A 22,338-nucleotide genomic window follows, 5' to 3' on the forward strand; every position below is an offset into this window, starting at 1 on the left:
GAGTTTTCATAGGGTCTTCAGAGCTTCTAAGTTTTTAAGATCAGTCCAGACTTCACAGGGTACTTTGTTCCCTTTTAAGACTTGTCTCCATGAGGACTTCCGGTTGGCACCGAAGGCGTCGTGGACGGTCTCCTCAGACCGCCAGCCCCGCAATCTCGTAAAAGCCGCTTTGACAACATTAATTGGCTGTCTGGTGGCTTAAAAACCTCTCCATCAGGAGAAGAAGGAGAGGAGAGCCGGTGGGTGCGAGTAGAGCTCCCCAAAAGTCCTCTGGAATAATTCCAGAGGCTCGGAGGGTGAGAGCTCCCCAGTCAGCCCACTAAGAAGCTCCGAATCCGGGACAACTCTGTTCAAACAGAGCCAGACACTGCGACCAATCCTGCTGTCAAAAGTGAGTTTGATTGATTACAAGCGCAGGCAGAGCGGAAACAGGAGAACAAGCTTTAAAAGTAACAGTGCTTAACTCCGGATTTAAATTGTTTCTAATTGAATCCTTTTGAGCTGGAGGCTGAAGATGGCACCTTTGTTATGGGTGTGAAAGTGAAAGTCAGAAACGAAAGTGTTTATTGAGAACTTTGCACTGTGAGAGTGGATTAAAGCTGCTGGGAAGTGAGAGCTTGTGGAGAAAAGACTATTTTGCCTGATAAATTAGAGACTATAAATTACAAGCTTTTGAAAATTGTTCAAGGGACTTTGTGGTTGTGAAAGGAAAAAAGATCCTTTTTTTAAAAAAAAGATGGCTTCTAAACAAGTTAAGCCAGGAGCTACTAGAGGAGGAGGAGGTTCTCCACTGGTGTCAGTAGTGACACAGAAAGCACAACTTCTGGCTGATTCACAGAGTCAGGAGGCTTCTTTTAATGATCTCAAAGAATTTATAAAAGAAGCCATGAATAATCAAGCTGCAGCTATTAATAACCTAACAGTAATTGTGGAAGGGAAATCAAAGAAATTTGAGGAGGATATAAAGTCAATTAAAGAAGTTGTTGAAGTAAAGCATGATGAAATAAGAGATGATATTGTTTTTGCAGTCTCAGGATTGTCAAAACTTGTTATTCAGGTGGATGAGAGAGTGGAAGAAATCAATGAAGCCAATTTGAATTTGGAAAACAAAGTAGGAGATATTATGACTAAAACAGAGAAGGTGGATGATGAATTGGTAATGTTACAATACAGATCCATGGAATTTGCCTTGAGATTGAGAGGCCTGAAAGAAAATAGTAAGGAAAATCTAAAGGACATTTGTGCTGAAGCTATTGCAGAGATAACTAAAGAAAGACCAGAAGATGTGGCAAGTCGAATTGATAAAATCTACAGGGTCAACTCCTGGGTGGCAAGACAAAGACAGTTGCCAAGAGATGTGGTGATTTATTTTACAACCAGGAGGATCAGAAATGACATCTTACAAGCTTCTTGCAAGAATAAGGTTCAAGTGGCTGGGCAAGAAGTGGTGGTTTTGAAAGAAATCCCTCCAAAAATGTTGAGAAGCAGAAAGGATTTTGGCTTTTTGGTAAATGAACTGAGAAACCAACAAGTGCCGTACAGATGGGATGTTCCAACTGGGCTAATAGTGACTTATAGTGGAGAAAGATACCAGTTAAACACAGTTTGGAAGGCAAAAGATTTTTATGTCAATGTCCTAAAGGCTGGATACCCACCCTCACCGGGGAGCGGGGGGGTAGAAAGAAAATGGAGATGCTACAACAAGAAAAAGATGGAAAGCAGATACAAACTTATGCTGAAGTTGCAGCTGGAGGAATCACCATGGAAGAAGACCTGGATCTTGGGGGCCCACCCCCAACTCTGGAACCATCTAAGAAGGGAGAGACTTTCAGGAACCAGTGATGATGGAAACATGGGAAAAGATTTGGGTTAGAAATGTTAAATTTACGCAAGCACAAAATTTGAGAGAGAATTTTTATAAAATGTTTTATAGATGGCACTTAGATCCTAAAAAATTATCATGTATGTACTCGAATTTGCAAGCTAAATGCTGGAGATGTGAATGTGATGATGCAACTTATTATCATATATGGTGGACTTGTAAGAAGATCAAGGCATTTTGGATAAAAATTTGGTGGGTGATGCAGAATATTCTGAAAAAGAAGGTTGAAATTTACTTCTCAATTGTTTCTATTGGGTATAACGACGGATTGTACAGTATTAGAGACTAAACTGATCTTGAACTTAATATCAGCAGCTAGACTGTTGGTAGTGCAATATCGGAAGAAGGACTCTTTGCCTATTATTGAAGAGTGGACACTGAAAGTAACGAATTTAGCAGAAATGGCAAAAATTTCAGCATATTTGAAGGACTATACACAAGAAAGATATGTATCGGAATGGAGAAGATGGATTGATTATATTCAAAATAAGTATCAGACAAGAAAATATCAAATAGCTTATGAATGAATGCTAAGTATGTTATCCATAAAGGAGTTAAGGTTTCAGGGGGGGATTTAGTAGTCTAAGGATAGATCGGTTAATTTAGCTTATGATTGTTAACTGAAATACCTTGTATTTTGCTCTGGGAAGTCGGGGGGGAGGGTGGGATGTGGGGAGGGAAAAGGGTGGGGGGAATATTGGGGGGGGAATCTTTTTTTTTTCTGTAAAACTTTTCAATAATAAAAAAAGAATTGTCTCCATGTGAGGAGGGCCCATTGTACCGCATAAGCCTCTTTCTCCCATATGGCCCTTCTTTGCTCGGTTTCTGTCAATTTCTTGGGTGTGTATGCACATGGTTGCAATTATCCCTGTTCATTGTTTTGAAGTAGGACTGCTCCTACTGCCAGGTCACTGGCATTTGCTTGGATGACAAAAGGGTGTTCTGGGTCCAAGTGTTTTAGGATAGGTTCAGCTGAGAATAGCTGTTTCTCGAATGCCGCTTGGCATCCCATTGTCCAGTTAAGGGGTTGCCTTGGTTTTGGTTCCCCCCCCTTTCATCTTTAGCAAGTTCGTAATGGGGAGGGCGATTTTAGCAAAGGCTGGAATGAATTGACAGTAAAAGTTAGCAAAACCAAGGAAACTTTGTAGTTGTTTATGGGTTTGGGATGGCTCCCAATCGATGATGGCTTTTACTTTAAGTGGATCCATCTCTATCCCCTCATGGGACATTCTATACCCCAGGTAGTCAATCCTTTCTTGGTGGAACTTGCATTTAGAGAGTTTTGCATAGAGTTTGGTGGCATGGAGTTTAGCAAGAACCGCTCGGACTAGTTTTACGTGTTCTGCTTTTGTTTTGGTGTAAATAAGAATGTCATCAAGATAAATCAGGACCCCTTTGTATAAATGTTCATGGTGCACCTCATTAATTAATTGCATAAACATGGCAGGGGCCCCTTGTAATCTGAAAGGGAGTACCTTAAATTGGTAGCACCCCAGCGGAGTGTTAAAAGCAGTCTTCCACTCATCCCCTTCCCTAATTCTGATGTGGTAGTATGCCTCTCATAAATCCAGCTTTGAAAAGATTTTTCCTTTAGAGACGTGAGCCAGCATGTCCTTCATGAGGGGAAGTGGGTACATATTTTCTATGCTGATCATTTTTAGATTACAGTAATCAATGCAGAGGCATAGACAGCCATCTTTCTTTTCACAGAATAACACCAGGGCTGCTGTTTTTGATCGGGTGGGTTCGATGAAACCCCTTTTTAGGTTCGTCTAGTTCTCTGGGGGACATGCAGTACATTTTTGGTTTTGGAAATTTAGCTCCTGGTAGGATCTCAATAGCACAATCCATGGCACATGGGGTGGAAGTTCATTGGACTCCTCCTCGCTAAATACCTCAGCCAAATCCTGGTATTCTTTGGGGATGCTGGTGGGTGCAGCAGGGTGGCTGGTCATTGCTGTTCCCCTGCTTTTTTTTCCTTCCTCTTTCATGTTCGTGAAAGTTACATGCCCCTGGAATTTTACGGTTCCTCTCTTCCAGTTTATTTTTGGGTTCCACTTCTGCAACCATGTTAGTCCTAGGACTAGTGGCCATTCCATTCCTGGGGCTACTATGAACATGAGGGTTTCGTTAAGATCCCCCAGCTTCATTTGCAATGGTTCTGTGGCAAAATTGGCTGACTCCCCCCCACCCGCTACAGTTCTGTCTAGCTGGCAAAAAGTGATGTGAGTTTTCATTTTCTTTAGTTGAATTCCCAATCTACCTGCCAGGGTTGGGCTAATTAGGCATCAGGTGCACCCTGAGTCCAGCAATGCTGCTACTTCTTCCCCTTTCCCTCGGCTGGAGTTAAAAAGTCTTAGGGGTAGGATGAGCGGTTCGATTGGGTTACTTACCAGCGAGTCATCTTCCAGGTCACTTTTGGAGTGGCTCAGGACTGGCTTTTTGGTTTAAGATCACCCTCACTTGAGGAGGGGCAGTAGGGCTCCTCCAAAAGTCAATTTTCTGCTTTCTCTCACTAACACTGCCGTAGCCGCCACTGCTTGAACACAATCTGGCAATCCTTAACAGACAGGATCTAACATTTTAGATAAAAATGCCACTGACTCTCTCTTTCCTCCCCACTTCTAGGTTAAAACCCTCAAAGCCATTCCCTTAACACTCAAACCCTCAAAGCCATTCCCTAGGCTCTTTGCATACCAGGCCTTTTTCAAAATAGCATAATTATCTATTCACAGCCTACAATATCCAGTCAATTCTAGAAATTTCCTCAACTCCTTCAAGTGTGATTTTTGTTACTTCTTTCATTAATCAAATGTCCTAAGTATTTTATCTCTCTTTCTACATATTGTAATTTCTAACTCATCTCTGTAACAATTCCTATAAGGGCACCAACTTGTGCTGCTAACAAATAAACAAACAAAATGCCATAGGATGGAGCACCTTGACTCAGAAGCATTCAAAATGCATGCAGACCAGTGGTCGTATTCAAAATTTTTCCTACCAGTTCTGTGGTTGTAGCTAGGTGGGTGGGTGGGGTGGGGGTCATGTGACTGTGTGGGTGTGGCCAACTTGACATCATTCATGGCCATGGCCACTCAGTCACATGACCCCCCCAACAAGCCACACCCACAGAACAGGTAGGAAAAAAAGTTGAACTTACAGCTATTGCAGCCTTTCTACCTATTTTCTGCCCAGGCCTGGCCTAATCTGTCAAAGGCCTCCTCCTGCATGCTGACTGCTCTCCCTTTGCCAGTCGCACACATTACATGGATCACCCCATTTCCCTTCTTTCAGAGGCCCCGGCCCTAGCCCCGCTTCCTCCCCCACAACTGCCTCTTTCTTTGGTCTTACCTTCCTCCTGTGGCAGCTGGTGGCAGAGGGCAAGGCAAGCTCTCTTTTTCAGTGAGACTGCAAGAAGCCTCCCAGCTGCTGCCTCTTTGCCAGCCACTTTCTGGCAGCAACGGCTGGCTGGAGGCCGCAGGAAACTACCGGAGGTCTCAAACGCACTGAAAAAGCTGTTGCAGTGCTATCGCCGCCCTGTTCTTTGCACCGGCTGCGCACGCACATCCCATTGCCAGCTGCGCCTGAGTGGAGGAGTCCCTCTGGCGCATCAAGCAATGGAATGCATGTCCATGGCCAGCATAAAGAACAAGGCAGCGATGGCACTGCAGCAGCTTTTTCAGTGTGTTCGAGACCTCCAATAGTTTTCAGTGGCCTCCAGCCAGCCACCGCTGCCGGGAAGTGGCTGGCAAAGAGGCTTCTGGGAGGCTTCTCACAGTCACACCGAGAAAGAGAGCTTGCCTTCCGCTCTGCCACCAGCCACCATGGGAGGAAGATAAGCCTGAAGAAAGAGGCGGTTGTGGGGGAGGAAGCAGGGCTAGGGCTGGGGCCTCTGAAGGAGGGGAAATGGGGCAACATATGTGACTGGGAAGGGATGGGGCAGTGGGTGGCAACTCCAGGGCAAGGCCGGAGCCAAGGAATGGCACATTCCCTGACCCAGCCAAGGTGGGCAGCAAGTGGGCAGACCTCTGGGGCAAGGCCAGAGCTGGGGAATGGTGCATTCCCTGACCCAGTCGAGGTAGGCGGGGGCTCCAGGGCCTTGGGAAATGGCAAGTCTCTGGGGCCCCGGCCCCCAACCCAAGGTGAAGGGCAAGTGAGTGGCATTGATTGCTTACCTTTGCTGAGTTGAACTGAGTGGGCAACTGAGTGGGCAACTGAGTGAACTGAGGCAACTGACAAGGTGATTACCTGGGCCACATGGCAAAGGCAACATATATAGGGCAGGGGTGTGCGGGGCGTGCGGGGAGCGGCCAGAAGGGGCAAGCAGCGAGTGGCTGGGAGGGACAAGTGACTGGGAGGGGCAAGGAGTGAGTGGGTGAGTGGGCGGATGTGGGAGGGGCCAGCCAGAGGTGGTATTTACTGGTTCAGCAGACCATGAAAAAATTTCCACTACTGGTTTGCCCAAACCGGTCTGAACGGGTTGAATACCACCTCTGATGCAGACATAAAGACATAAAAGGTTTTTTTTTTAAAGAAGAATAGCTTCAAAAATAAAACAAACAATCTAAATGAGGTATTTTGAGTCAATACTCTGAAATATATTTGGGACAATCTTTAGTGTTAATTCTCTGCTTTTAGTAAAATAAATGAGTCAGATTCCTTTTATTTCTAATGTGACCTTATACATCTCAGCACATTCTAATATTTGATGTATAATCCTCTTATTAGCTGGTATATTTTCAAGTTTCCAAGATTGGGCATAAACAATTCGTGCTGCTGTTACTATATGTAAAATGGAGTTGCTTCTTTATCCTTTGATTAATTATTCCTAATAAAAATAATTCAGGTTTAAATTCAATTTGTTCTCCTGTTATCTCCTGTAACCACCTCCTTATCTGTTCCCAATATTTCTTTGCTTTGGGGCATTGCCACCACATGTGATAAAATGTTCCGTCCTTATATTTACACTTCCAGCAGTCCAGTTTCATTTTTGTGTATATTTTAGCCAATCTTGCCGGTGTTAAATGCCACCTATAAAACATTTTGTACTGATTTTCTTTATATGTGGTCGACAAAGTTAATTTACAGTTTTTGTTCCATAATTTTTCCCATTCCTCTAAATTTATATTACAGCCTATGTTTTGTGCCCATGCTGTCATTGAACTTATTTATTCACTATTTCTTCTTCCATTTCTACCTCTAATAGATATTTATATGCTTTTGTTATAAATTTTTCTTCCTTGCCTGTCAATATTCTATCCAATTGTTATGGTACCCCTTGAATTCCATATCTTTTCTGTATTTCGACTGTGTCTGTAGATATGGCCACCAGTCTATAATTATACCCTGTTCTTTTAATTCTTCATTTGATTTAAGTTTCCCCTGGCTATCTAATAGTTCTTTATATCTTATCATCTTTTTTTTATCTAATGTGTTCGGATAAATCGTTGCCTCCATTGGTGAAACCCAGTTTGGCAATTTCATATAATGTTTCCTTTTAACCTTTCCCCATGTCCATATCAATGCTTCTCTTATTTGATGTCGGTAAAAATATGAGTCGTATGCATGTCAGATCCCTAAAAGTGATACTGCCATTCAATTGGAGGAAGGGGGAGACTTGGATTCGATTTACTAGCATTGCCTGTGTCAACAGATATTTTACAACCTATATCCTGGCGCCAAAGAGCCCTGAGATCCTCTTTTCCTGGAGGAATTTTTATGATAGTCATGTGGGTTGTTTCACTTTAAAGGATAACAGTGTGAATTCATAGTTGTTCGGGTTCTCAGGGAAACTGGAAAAGAAAGCATCTTCACATTTGTGTATTGGTTAAAATCTGCATTCTGACTTAAAGGGAGGGGTCTCTACTGCTTTAATCCTACTTGTTTTGCCTAAGGGTATTCAGATTCTGCTTTAACTGGGTGGCTATCACTTCTGCTTAATAAAAGAATCCTTTTGAACAACCACGTTTCAAGAGTTCTTACTTTCTTAAGTTGGAAGGAGAGGCAATCCTTATAATGAGTGTGCCTTATTATGTTTATCCCATAGGAAGGCATGCCAACCTGCCTGTAGGTCATGTCCTTCAATTGTTAAAACCCTTTTATTGTCTAAGTTTATCCAGTCTCTGATCCATAATAGCCCCGCAGCTTGATAATAAAGTTCCCATTTTGGGAGTCCAAAGCCACCTCTGCTTCTACTATCTTGTAACATTTTCATATTTATCCGTGCTTTCTTACCCAGCCAAATATTTTTTTTTAATTATTGTATTTAATTCCTCAAAAAATCTCCTTTCCAATTTTATAGGAACTGTCTGAAATAGATATAATAATTTTGGCAATATGTTCATTTTAATCACTGCTATCCTTCCTAGTATGATAATTGTAATTTTCCCCAGATCTCTAAATCTTTTTTCATTTGTTGTATCAGTTTTTTATAATTATCATCTTTTATTGAAGAACACCTTACAGTGAGCCAAATTCCTAAATATTTAATCTGTTTTTCAATTTGCAATCCCAAATCTTTTTCTAATTCTTTCTATTCTTTTTCAGTTAAATTTTTTACTAACATTTTAGTCTTTTCTCTATTAATTTTCAGTCCTGCCACTGTCCCAATTTTTTCTATTTCATTCATTAAGGTGTTTCCTGTCTCTAGCAGCTCTTCTATGAAGAACACTAGGTCATCCGCAAATGCCTGTGTCTTATATTCTTCTTTTTTTACCTTTAGTCCTTTTATCTCTCCATTGTATCTAATTTGGATTAGCAGCACTTCTAATGTCAAGATGAAAAGCAGAGGTGAAATTGGGCATCCCTGTCTTACTCCTTTGTTTATTTCGAATTTCTCTGTGTTATCCACATTAATTAACACTCTAGCTTTTTGTGTTGTGTATATCGCCTTTATTGTTTTCTCGAACTTCCCTCCAAATCTCATATCTTTGATCTGTTGGAACAAAAACTGCCAATTAAGATTATCAAATGCTTTCTGGCATCTAAAAATATTAGTGCCACCTGTTTTTTTTTTTAATTAAAAAGTTTTATCAAGTATTACAACAATTTTTCCCAATCCCTCCTCCCCCACTTTCCCTCCTCCACCCATCCCCCATCCCTCATCCCCCCTCTCCCTCCAACCCCCCTCCCCTCACCCCGGACTTCCCAGAGCAAATACAGGGTATAGCATTTAACAAACATAAACTAAAATATGCTAACTTTCTTTAGGCTCCAAATTCCCTCTTGCTCTTTAACTCCCCTTTCAACAACAAAACATAATTCAAAAAGAAAAAGTTGGTTTAATTCATAAGCTATTTGAAGCTTTTTAGTCCGATATTTGTTTTGAATATAGTCAATCCATCTTCTCCATTCTGATATATATCTCTAATTTGAGTGGTCCTTCAAATATGCCGAAATTTTTGCCATCTCTGCTAAATTCACTACTTTTAGTGTCCATTCTTCAATAGTAGGTAAGTCTTCCTTCTTCCAATACTGTGCCACCAAAAGTCTGGGTGCTGTTATTAAATTTAAAATCAACTTAGTCTCTATAACCGTACAATCTGTAATTATACCTAACAAAAAGAACTGTGGAGTAAATTTTATCTTCTTTTTGAGAATATTTTGAATAATCCACCATATTTTTATCCAAAATGCCTTAATTTTTTTTACATGTCCACCATATATGATAATACGTGGCATCATTACGTTCACATCTCCAACACTTAGGTTGCACACTTGGATACATACAGGCTAGCTTTTTAGGATCTAGATGCCATCTATAAAACATTTTATAAAAATTCTCTCTTAAATTTTGGGCTTGCGTAAACTTCACATTTCTAACCCATATTTTTTCCCACATTTCCCTCATTATTGGTTCTTCAATATTTTGTGCCCACTTTATCATACAGTCTTTAACTAACTCCGTTTCTGAATCTATTTCTACCAATGCATTATACAACCTTTTTATATGCATTTGACTTTGATCTCTAATTTGTTTTACCAAGCTCTCCTCATTTTGCAAGATACCAATTTTCTGATCTTCTCTCCATCTAGCTTGCAGCTGTACATATTGAAACCATGTTTGAATTATCCTTTCTTCTCTTAATTGATTCAAAGGTTTTAATTGTAGTATACCTCTTTCCTTGTTAAGAAGCTCTTTGTATGTAGTCACATCTTGTTTTTGCTCTACACTTAAATTCTCTATCGCGTGTCTGGGTATTGCCCACATTGGTAACTTCTCGTTTAATTTATACTTATACTTTTTCCAGACACGCAATAAAGCATTCCTTAATATGTGACTTTTAAAAGTCTTATCCACTTTCTTATCATATAATAAATAAGCATACCACCCATAAACCAAATCATATCCCTCAATATTCAATATTCTTTCTTCTGTTGAGTTCATCCAGTCACTCATTGCTGATAGGGCAGCTGCCTCATAATATAGTCTTTTTTTTTTATTGTAAAAGTTTTACCATTACATTTTCACCCCATTTTCACCCCCCTAACCCACCCCAAACTCCCCAAACCCCCCCTCCCTAACCCCCCCTAACCCTCCCCTCCCCCCCGGACTTCCATAGAATGTACCCCATCATTATCCCCTTTATATAAAAAAAAACCTTGAACTCTAAACCCCCCCAACCCCCATATCATTTTTCATCTTCACATAGTTCAAATATTTCTGTCTTAGTATAATATAATATAATACTATCAATAAAAAGCTATTTGATACTTCCTAGTTTGATATTTGTTCTGCACATAATCTATCCACTTTTTCCATTCACATTCATAAGTCTCTTGCGAGCGGTCTTTTAAGTATGCTGAAATCTTCGCCATCTCAGCGAAACTGGCCATCTTCAAAGTCCATTCTTGAACAGTAGGCAAAGCTTCATTTTTCCAATATTTACCTATCAACAATCTCGCTGCTGTAATCATATACAAAATCAATTTTGTTTCATCCACTGTAAAACCCTTAACTATACCCAAAAGAAACAATTGTGGAGAAAATTGAATTTTTTTCTTCAAAACATTCTGCATGACCCACCAAATTTTTATCCAAAAAGCCTTAACTTTCTTACAGGTCCACCAAATATGATAATATGTAGCATCTGTGCAATCACACCTCCAACATTTTGGCTGAACATTAGGGTACATACACGACAATTTCTTAGGATCTAAATGCCATCTATAAAACATTTTGTAAAAATTTTCCCTCAAATTCTGCGACTGTGTAAATTTAACATTCTGAACCCAAATTTTTTCCCATGTTTCCAACATCACTGGTTCTTCAAAATTTTGTGCCCACTTAATCATACAGTCTTTAACTAGTTCAGTTTCTGAGTCCCTTTCTAACAAAACATTATAAAGTCTTTTAATATGCATTGGACCTTTCTCTTTTATATGTCTAACCAGTTCTTCCTCATGCAACATAATACCAATTTTTTGGTCCTCTTTCCATCTCAATTGTAGTTGATTATATTGAAACCAAGTTAAATTAATCCCTTCGTCCAACAGTGTCTGTAAAGTCTTCAACTGCCATCTGCCCGCATCTGTAAAAAGAACCTCTTTGTATAAAACCCCCCCGAGTGACATTATATTTATATTCCACATAATATGACCAAGATCCAGCCATAGCGGTATTTTATAATCCCATTTGAATCGGTGCTTCTTCCAAACTCTCATCAAAGAATCTCTAAGTATATGGCTTTTGAATACTTTATCCACTTTGTTGTCATAGAATAAATAAGCATGCCATCCAAATTCAAGGTCAAAACTTTCTATATTCAATATTCCAGTCTTTTTCCTTCCAAACCAATCACTTGCTGAAGTTAAAGCTGCTGCTTCATAATATAACTGTAGGTTTGGAAGTTTAAGACCTCCCCTTTCTGGAACATCTTGCATAATTTTCAATTTCACTCTCGGTTTTTTCTCGTTCCAGACAAACTTATTCACTCCAGTTTGCCAAACTTTCAATTGTTTATCACTTTTAAGCACCGGAATCATTTGAAACAAAAAAAGAAATCTTGGCAAAATGTTCATCTTAACTGCTGCTATTCTCCCAAGTAAAGACAGCTGCAGTTTTTTCCACATCTCCATATCTTTCTGTACAACTCGCCACAGTACTTCATAGTTATTTTGAAACAATTTAATGTTTGATTCTGCAACCTGAACTCCTAGATATTTAACCTTTGGTACAATCTCAAAACCTGCCTTATTTTGAAATTCATGTCGTCGATCTTGTGTCATATTTTTAACTATCATCTTAGTTTTTTTCTGATTCAATCTAAAACCTGATACTATACCATAATCTTGTATAATGTCTTTCATCTGGATTATTGATTCCATCGGCTGTGTTAGGGTAACAACCAGATCATCTGCAAATGCCCTTATTCTGTAATCCTCTTGCCTTATCATTATACCTTTCAAGTTATTCGAATCCCGTATTGTGTTCAACAAGACTTCTAGTGTTAAGATAAATAACAATGGGGATAACGGACAGCCTTGTCTGGTCCCTTTTTCAATATTAAACTCTGATGTCAAACTTCCATTAATAATAATCTGTGCCTTTTGTTCTTGGTAAATTGCTGAGACCGCCTGTATAAATTGGTCTCCAAATCCCATTTTTCTTAAAGTCTTTAGTAGAAAATTCCAGTCCACTCTATCAAAGGCCTTCTCCGCATCCAAAAAAACCAGCACTGCAGAGATCTGTTTATTCTTCTCAAGATATTCCAATAAATCTATAACTTGCCTTACATTGTCCTTCATGTATCTGCCTTCTATAAATCCCGCTTGGTCATCATGAATCACCTCTTGGATTACTGGCATCAGTCTGTTGGCTAATACTTTTGCATAAATTTTATAGTCATTATTTAAAAGAGATATTGGTCTATAATTTTCCGGTTTTTTAGGACCTACTTGTTCTTTTGGTATCAAAGTGATATATGCTGATTTCCATGATGGGGGTATTTTACCCCCTTGTTGTATATTGCAAAGTAAATCTCTAAGTTGTTCCACCATTTCTGCTTGTAAAGTTTTATAATACACTGCAGTCAATCCATCTGTTCCAGGAGCTTTAGCTGTTTTGAGTTGTTTAATTGCTGCGATTATTTCCTCAACTGTTATAGGATAGTTCATTCTTTCTTTTTGTTGGCTAGTAATTTTTGAAACTCTTTTCTCTTCTAGATATTTTTCTATAAGTCCATTCTGTATATCATCTTTAGCATATAATTTAGTATAATAGTCTACGAAAACTTCTTTAATCAGTTTTTGTTGAAAAATTTCTTTCCCTCCAATATCAATACTCTCAATAGTCCGTAAACTCTGCTTCTTCCTTAAAGTGTAGGCCAACCATCTTCCCGGTTTATTAGCATTACAAAACGTATTATGTTTCGCATATTGTAAATTTGTTGCAGCTTGCTCCACCAAGAGCATTTGAAATTGATCTTTCAAAAGTTTTATAGCACCAGATATTCTTTCATCTGTTGGGTTTTTAATAAGTAGCTGTTCCTTATTCTTTATTTCTACTTCCAATTCAGATCTTTTCTTTTGTCGATTCTGTTTGTGTTTAGAATTCATATAAATGAGTACCCCTCTCATATACGCTTTGCTCGCATCCCATACAATTTCAATTGGGGTGCCCTTATTCAAGTTCATCTCAAAGAATTCTTTCATCTGTTTTTTAAGTTCTGTTATATTTTTTTCATATCTAAACAAATTTTCATTTAATCTCCACGACCTTCTCTCAGTCTTTCCCATCTCAATTTCTATCCATACAGAACTATGATCGGTTAAAGTTCTTGGAAATATCTTTGTTCTTTTTGTTTTAACAAGTAAATTGTCTGATAACAAGATAAAATCAATCCTGGAAAAAGATCTATGTCTATCAGAGAAAAAAGTATAGTCCAATTCTTTTGGGTTATAAATTCTCCAAATATCTTTTAATTCCAAATCTTCTTTCATATCAAAAAAAGTCTGTGGTAGTCTGATCCTTACTTTCGCCAAACTCTTTTTATCTAGTTTAGAATCAATTACTCCATTCCAGTCTCCCATTATTAAAATAGATCTGTAATCCCATTGCAATATTTTATTATGTAAAGTCTTATAAAAATGATCCTGTTGTTGGTTCGGAGCATAAATTCCAATCAAAAGAATTTGACCGTTTGCCGTATGCAATTCAATTGCGATAAACCTACCACCTTCATCTGCTTCTATAATTTTAGCAGACAATCTTTTATTTACATAAATAACCACACCATTCTTTTTTTCCGAAGTTGAAGCTATAAAATGTATTCCTAATTTAGAGTTTATCAAGTATTTATGATCTTGAGTTCGAATATGAGTTTCTTGTAGACAAATTATGTCATTATTAAATTGTCTCAGATATGTAAATAACTTCTTCCTTTTTTGTGGTGAATTTAATCCGTTAACATTCCAAGATAAGAGCCTAATTGTCATCTTGACCTTTCTGAAGCGATGAGCTGCCTTGCCTCGCTTCTTCTGAGGTCTTCGGCCTCGCTCCCCCCATGGCTTCACTTTGTGTGGTGCTTTTAGCTCCCCTTTTATGTTGACTTTCTTGTTGTTGTTTTTCTTTTATTTGCTTAGAAATTGCACGAGTTATGCGCTGGTCCTTAACTTCAGGGATCCGAGCTAGATCCAAAGCAGCATCTCTTGTTGACAAAATTGGTGAAGATTCTAACAGGGATTCCTCCATAAAACCTCCTCCTCCAACAGCTCCCTGCATTTCCACTAATTCCATCTGCTTGGACTGTTGTTCCCTCTCATGCTGAGGTTGCTTTTCCTTATCACTTTTTGTCTCCAACATTGTAGATGTACGTGGGGATGATGATCTTTCTTTAAGAATATTATAATAAAAATATTCCGCCTTCTGAAAAGTATTCAATCGATGGCTCTCTCCATTATATTTCAAAATTATACCAGTTGGGGCATCCCACCGGAATGGTATTTCTTGCTTTTGCAATTCATTCACTAGAAACCTATATTCTTTTCGATCTTTTAACATCTTAGGTGGTAATTCCTTGTAGATTCCAATTTGAGCTCCCTCCACTTGCACAGAGGAAAGAAAGGATCTTTGCAAAATATCATTTCTTATTCTTCTGTCAGTAAAATATATCACCACATCTCTGGGCAATTTTCTTTGTCTAGCCACCCATGAGTTCACTCTGTAAATTTTGTCTATTTTATAAACCACGTCTGCTGGATCAATTTTTAACAATACAGCCAGGGCATCAGAACAAATCTGTCTCAAATCTTGCCTATCATTCTCTTTTATTCCTCGAAGCCTTATAGCAAATTCCATGGATCGAAACTGTATCATTGTAATTTCATTTTCAACTCTCTGCACTTTATTATCCACATCAACAATTTTAGAATCAGTATCCTTCATTTTAACATTAACTTCTGATTTGAATTCTTCCAGTTTGGAATCCACTTTGGTAATGGTTTCTGCCAAATCAGAAACCACATTTGACAATTTGTCAGACACCTTGTCATAATTCTCTTTCATTGCCTCTTTAAATTCATTAATTTCTTTCTTCATTTCCTGTTGTGATTTTTGAAATTTATCATCCAGAGCCTGAGTAATAAAATCTTTCAAACTTTGAACATCAAAATCCTTTCCCTCACTCTGCTGACTGGGAGGGGGCTGCTGTTCCGGTTTGTGAGTGGGAGATCCCTCCCCTGCAGCCTTTCCTTCCTGTTTCTTTGAAGCCATTCTGCCAAGTAAATTTCTGAAAAAAGGAAGTCTTTTTTCCCCCCCTTTGCACCTCCACAAAGTCCTTTAAAAAAGTCCCCCAGATTTGATCAAATTAGAAATTAAGTAAGCTGAAGCAAGCTCAGGTTTATTTTAAAAAGGAATTTTTCTTCCACTCTTCTCTGTTCGCTTGCTACAAGCAATGCTACAATGTAGCTTGTTGAAATAGCTTTGCGAGATCACTCTCCCTTTCAGCTCGTTAACACTGGAACGGCGCCATTTTTTCAAGCCGTTTCCGCTCGCTCTAACTTTTCCCGAATCAGAAGTTCAAAAGCAAAGAAATACTTGCAGTTTCTTGGTTTAGGGGTTGAGGTTGTGTTATAGCAAAATTATTTTCCAATCAATTTAAATGTTTGCTGCAGCCGGCTTGCTCTGACAAGCAGAGTCATCCCACGCCGTCCGGAGTCTCCGCAAGTTAAAAGGGAGCCGCGCCGTTTCCTCCCCAGTAGCAGACTTCTGGGGGTTCACGGGGGCTCAACCTGCCTCTTGCTTCCCTCTTCTCCTCAAATCCTCAGGATTTTGGAGTTTTCAAGCCGCTCCCCTCACTCGGAGCGGCTCTACAGGCGGCGGGGCTGGCGGTCCTTCAGAAGCGACCGTCTTCGCCGGTGGCAGACAAACCCGGAAGTCCCTCATAATATAGTCTTAAATTGGGCATTTTGAGACCTCCTCTTTCACGTATATCCTGCATTATTTTTTGTTTTATTCTCGGTCTCTTCCCTGCCCAGACAAAATTATTAATACCCTTCTGCCATGTCTTCAAATTTTCATCTTTTTAAAGTATTGATATCATTTGAAAAATAAACAAAAACTTAGGCAAAACATTCATTTTTACTGCTGCTATTCTTTCTAACAAGGATAATTGTAATTTTTTCCAATTTTCCATCTCTCTCTGTATTTTTTGCCACAAAGGATCATAGTTATGCTTAAATAATTTCGCATTTGATGTCATAATATAAACCCCCAAATACTTAACTTTTTTTACTATTTCAAATCCTGTCTTTTTGATTTGTAGTCATGTATTTAGTTATTATCTTCGTTTTCCCTGCATTTATTTTAAATCCAGATACTTGTCCATATTGCTTAATTATATCCATTAAACCTACAACCGACTGTAATGGTTGGGTTAAAGTAACAACCAAGTCATCTGCGAATGCTCGTACTCTGTAATCATACTGCCTAATTTTAATTCCATTTATTTTGTCCAACCCACGTATCTTACTCAACAAAAATTCCAAGTCAAGTAATGACTTTCAAGTAATGTCTCCATTATTCCATTACTCTCAAGTAATGGAGACAAGGGACATCCTTGTCTTGTTCCTTTTTCTATATTAAAAGTATCTGTTAAACTACCATTAATTATTATTTGTGCTGTTTGTTTCTGATATATTGTCTTAATAGGTTGTGTAAAATATTCTCCAAACTGCATCTTTTCTATTATTTTCAATAAGAAATGCCAATTCAATCGATCAAATGCTGTCTCCGCATCAAGAAATATTACCACCGCAGGGATTTGGTTGTTCTTCCCCAAATACTCCAATAGGTTAACCACTTGCCTTACATTACTCTTCATTTGTCTACCATTTATAAAACCAGTTTGATCATTATGAATCATTTGTTGCATGACTGTCATTAACCTATTTGCTAATATTTTAGCAAAAATCTTATAATCTGTATTTAAAAGTGATATAGGCCTATAATTTTTTGGCTGAGTGTGGTCTTGGTCCTCCTTTGGAATCAGAGAAATAAAAGCTGTCCTCCAGGATGGGGGTACATCTCCTCCAGATTGTATGTTGGTAAATAACTCTTTGAGTGATCCCACCATTTCTAACTGCAAGTGTTTATAATAAGCAGCTGTCAAACCATCCTTCCCAGGGGCTTTACCCATTTTCAACTGCTTAATTGCAAACATAATCTTTTCGGAAGTTATTGGTTGATTTAAACCCTCCCTTTGCTCTCTTGTAATTATAGGAATATTCTCTTCCTGTAAGTATCTATCTACATCTATACTTTGAATTTTATCACTAGCATACAACCTCATATAAAATTCTAAAAATGCTTTTTTAATCATATTTTGCTGATAAACCTCTTTACCTTTATATTCTATTTTCTCTACGGTCCGTGACTTTTGGTTTTTTCCTTAACAGATATGCTAACCATCTCCCTGGTTTATTAGCATTGCAAAAATATAACGTTTATCATATTGCAAATTAGTTGCGACCTGATCTGCCATTAGCATATTAAATTGGCCCTCGCAGTAAGTTAATTGCCATCTTTTATTTTCTTGTCTGCTGGGTTCAATATCAAAGCTTGTTCTTTTTTTTTAATTTCCTCTTCTAAGTCCTTCCTTTTTTTTCCCTGTTTACGTCTATGTTTATTATTCAAATATATCAAAATACCTCTCATATATGCTTTACTTGCATCCCAAACCATTTCCATAGATGTACCCTTATGCATATTTATAATGAAAAATTCTTTCATAAATTTTTTACATTTTTTTTACATTTTCCTCATATCTAAACAGATTTTCATTTAACCTCCAAGAGCTCTTAAATCCCATTCCATACTCTAATTCCATCCAAACTGGACTATGATCCATTAAAACTCTTGGGCAGATCTTCGTCTTCTTCACCCTAGAAAAAAGATCATTAGTAATTAATATGAAATCAATCCTAGAGAAAGATTGATGTCTATCAGAAAAAAAGGTAAAGTCTTTTTCTTCAGAGTTCCTCTCTCGCCAGATATCTCTCAACTCCATATCATCCATCATTTCAAAAAATGATTTTGGTAATCTAGCACGCATTGAGATATTGTGCAAGAGCCCCTTCTTATCTTTTTAGTGTCCAAATTCCATTCCAATCGCCCAATAAAATGTATGATTTGTAATCCCATTGTAGTAACTTGGAATGTAAAAGCTTATAAAATTTTTCCTGTTGTTGGTTTGGTGCATATACTCCAATTAAAAGTATTTTTTCTCCTTTTATTAAAAAGTTCAATTGCTATAAATCTTCCTTGATCATCTGCTTCAATTATATTAGGCAATTTAATCTTTTTTTAGGTATATAAACTATATCATTCTTCTTCTCGGAATCATGCAACAAAATGTATACCTAACCTTGCATTTATTAAATATTTTTGATCTTTTCGTTCTAATGTGAGTCTCTTGTAGACATATTACATCGTTTTTAAACTGTTTCAAATAATGAAATATTTTTCTCCTCTTTTGTGGTGAATTTAGGCCATTAACATTCCAAGTCAGAAATCTAGTTGCCATTCTTGGCCCCCCTGAAGCTTTTGGAGCATCTGCTGGAAATCTCCATGCAGTTTGCTTTTTGGCCTTGGCTCCTCCCACTGCTTCTGTTTTTTAATTTCTTGAATTATCTGGAGTTGCTGCACTCTTAATTCTTCCTGATGCTTGGCTGCCACTCGGGTCTGTCTTTGATCCTTAGGTTCTTTCTATTTTTTCGAGTACCCTCCAAAGCTTGAGCATTAATCGAAAGTTGTATTAAATCTTCTTGAGTAATCAAAGCTCCCCTTTGGGCCTGTGCCAACAATTCTTCCTTCTCCCCCTTTCTTGCCCCCTCTACTTCCGTCTTCCTTCTGGCTTCTGGGGACTGTGGGCATCCAGCCTTTTAGTACATTGGTGTAAAAATCTTTGCTTTCCACACTGAGTTAAGATTGATATCTTTCTCCTGAATAGTTCACCACTAGTCCAGCTGGAACCTCCCATCTGTGCTGTATCTGACGGTTTCTCAGTTCTTCCACCAGAAAGCCATAATCCCTTCTGGCTCTCAACATTTTTTGGGGGGGGGATTTCTTTCAGTATTAAAACCTCCTGCCCCTGCACTTTAAGTTTATTTTAAAAGTGACTTGTAGGATTTCATTGCGTATTCTCCTTGTTATAAAATAGACTACAATATCTCTTGGTAGATGTTTCTGTCTGGCAACCCATGAGTTGACACGGTAAATTTTGTCAATTTGCCATTCCAGATTTGCTTTTTGATCTCCCATTATCTGTGCAAATGCTTCTGAAAAAATCTCTCTCAAATTCTCTTGCTTATTTTCTCTGAGGCCTCTTATTCTCAAAGCAAATTCCCATATCTCTGTATTGTATCATTATCACATTGGCCTCTGCTCTTTCCATCTTATTCTGGACCTCTCCCATTTTATTTTCCAAGTTCTCATTAGACTGCTTAATTTCTTCCACTTTTTCATCTATTGCTTTCAATATGGCCTGCCAGACCTTGGACTGCCATGATAATATCTTCTCTAATTTCCTGATTTCATTTTGAATGAACCTCTTTAATTTGAACCATCTCCTCAGCAACATCTCCGAATTTTATCCTCAAACACGAAGTAATTTTTTTTCCCGTAACAGAGGCTTGTGTTTTAAGGGCTTCCTGCAACATTTCAAGTGTTATAATCCTGGTGGTTCCATTGGAACAGAGAGAGATTGCAATTTGGACATTTGAGCTGGGGAGCTCCCAGCACTTTTAGGAACAATAGTCTTTATTTGTTTTGAAGCCATTTTTAGTTTCCAATTGAGTTTATTCAGCAAACAGAACAACAAATCATCCAAATCCAGAAATTTCCCAGTCTTTAAATAATATCAATCCTTTTTTTAAAAGCACTGCTATAGTCTTTTTAGCCTTTTAATCTTCTTCTTTTCAAAGCAAAGATCTCTAATTTTAGACAGGGGCTGCAAGTGCTAAACAAAACTTTCCTTTTTAACTTTCACTTTCATGCCCCATTAAGACTCAATCGCCATCTTGGTTTCACTTTCTCCCTTTAGTCAGAAGGAAGTAATACACATTTGGAGTTAAAGTTTAGTTCTTGCAAATTGCTAGCTTTGCTCAGCCTGCTTCCAAATCCAATGTTTATTCAAAGCATTGTTTGCAGGGGTGGTCGCAGCATCTTCTTCTGCTTAAAGCAGAAACGTCCCGGATCCGGAGCTCTGTCCGGCTTCAGGGAGCTCTCACCCTTCGAGCCCCAGAATTGTTCCTGGGGGATTCTTGGGGAGCTCTACCTGCACCCGTCTGCCTCTCTTCCTCCCCTTTTCCCAGGAAGAAAATTTCCAAGCCGCTAGACAGCTGATTTGCGCTGTTCTAGAGGCTTTACGTGATCGCGGGGCTGGCGCTCACAAAAGGAGCGTCTTCGACCCCTTCGGTGCCACCGGAAGTCCCGTGCCGCCTGTTTTTTCAGGATGTTTTTCATAATACTCTAAGACATTTAACCCCGTTCTTATATTGTTCCTAATTTGCCTTGTAGGTAGAAAACCATTTTGTTCCAAATGTATTATTTCATTTAATATTAATTTCAACCTTTCCACAATTATAGTAGTAAAAATTTTGTAATCTGTGTTCAACAGCGAGATTGGCCTGTAATTTTTTATTTGTTTGTGGTCTGTACCTTCTTTTAGAAAAAGGGATATATAAGCTTCAGTCCAGGAGTCAGGTAATTTGGCCTTCTCCAATATATCATTATAACACTTCCAGTATTATCATTTCAAAATCCTCATACAAACTCTTATATACCCTCCCCTGGAAGTCTGTCTGGCCCCGGGGTTTTATTACTTTTTTGTTTTTGCACTGCTCTTCTTAATTCTGTGGCTGTTATCTCATTATTTAATATTTCCCTCTGCTCTTCTCTTAGTTCCGGCAAACCATTAACCTTTAAGTATTGTTTTATGTTCTCCTTGTCTTTCTTCTTTTTTATATAGCACCTCAAAGTAATTCTGGATTATTTTTTTATTTTTTTCCATTTTGTACTGTAACTCTCTGTTTTCATCCTGTAATTCCTGAATCAAACTTTTTTCTCTATCCTTTTTAAATTTATAGGCTAGCCACCTCCCGGGCTTGTTTGCATATTCAAAAAAAAATTGTTTTGCCACTTTCAATTCCCTTACCCTTTCCTCTTGCTCCACTATATTTAGTTTATGTTTAGCCAGAACCATTTTCCCTTTAATTTTTTCATCCTTTGTAATTTAGTTTCTAATTTTTTAATCTCCTCCTGAAGTGTATTTTGCATTTGCTTTTTCTCCTTTTTTTTTTTCTATATAAGCTATCGCTATACCCTTAGGTACGCTTTAGCCATATCCCATATAATTTGTAATGATGTTGGTTGTTTTATATTTTCCTTAAAAAATAATCCCATTTCTTTTTTAATCTTTAAAATAAATTCTTTTTCTTTTAAAATTTGGGGATTCAGTGTCCACCTTCTCCTAACTTTTTTCTGTCCTTTCCAAATTATTTTTTTTTATTGAAAAGTTTTTTTTAAAAAAAATATACAAACAATTTCCCCACCCACTCCATTTTTAAGGGGTTGTGGTCAGCCCACATATTTGGCATTATTTCTATTGTTTCTATATCCTTTCCTACATCTCCATTCATCCATGCCATATCTAATTGGGACCAGGATTTATGTAGGTTTGAGAAAAAAGTATATTCCCTTTTTTTGGATTCAATTCCCTCCACTGATTGAATAAATTGAGTTCATGTACCATATCAAAGAATGAATGGTAGTATTTTTTGTTTCTTTTTATTTTTCATGCTCGTAACATAGTCCTTTTTTTTCGTTCACTACCGCATAGACTTCTGGTGGCGATGTTGTGGCAGTGCAGAGGAAAGAGGACAGTCTCCGTCCTTTTACTCTGATTTTTTCACAATTGGGGACCCTTCGGGGCATGGAGAGCCTGGAGAGCTACGCGAAA

Source organism: Pituophis catenifer, unplaced genomic scaffold (assembly GCF_029215685.1).
Source record: "Pituophis catenifer annectens isolate HBS135680 unplaced genomic scaffold, rPitCat1.0.hap2 SCAF_3, whole genome shotgun sequence".
Lineage (NCBI taxonomy): Eukaryota > Metazoa > Chordata > Lepidosauria > Squamata > Colubridae > Pituophis > Pituophis catenifer.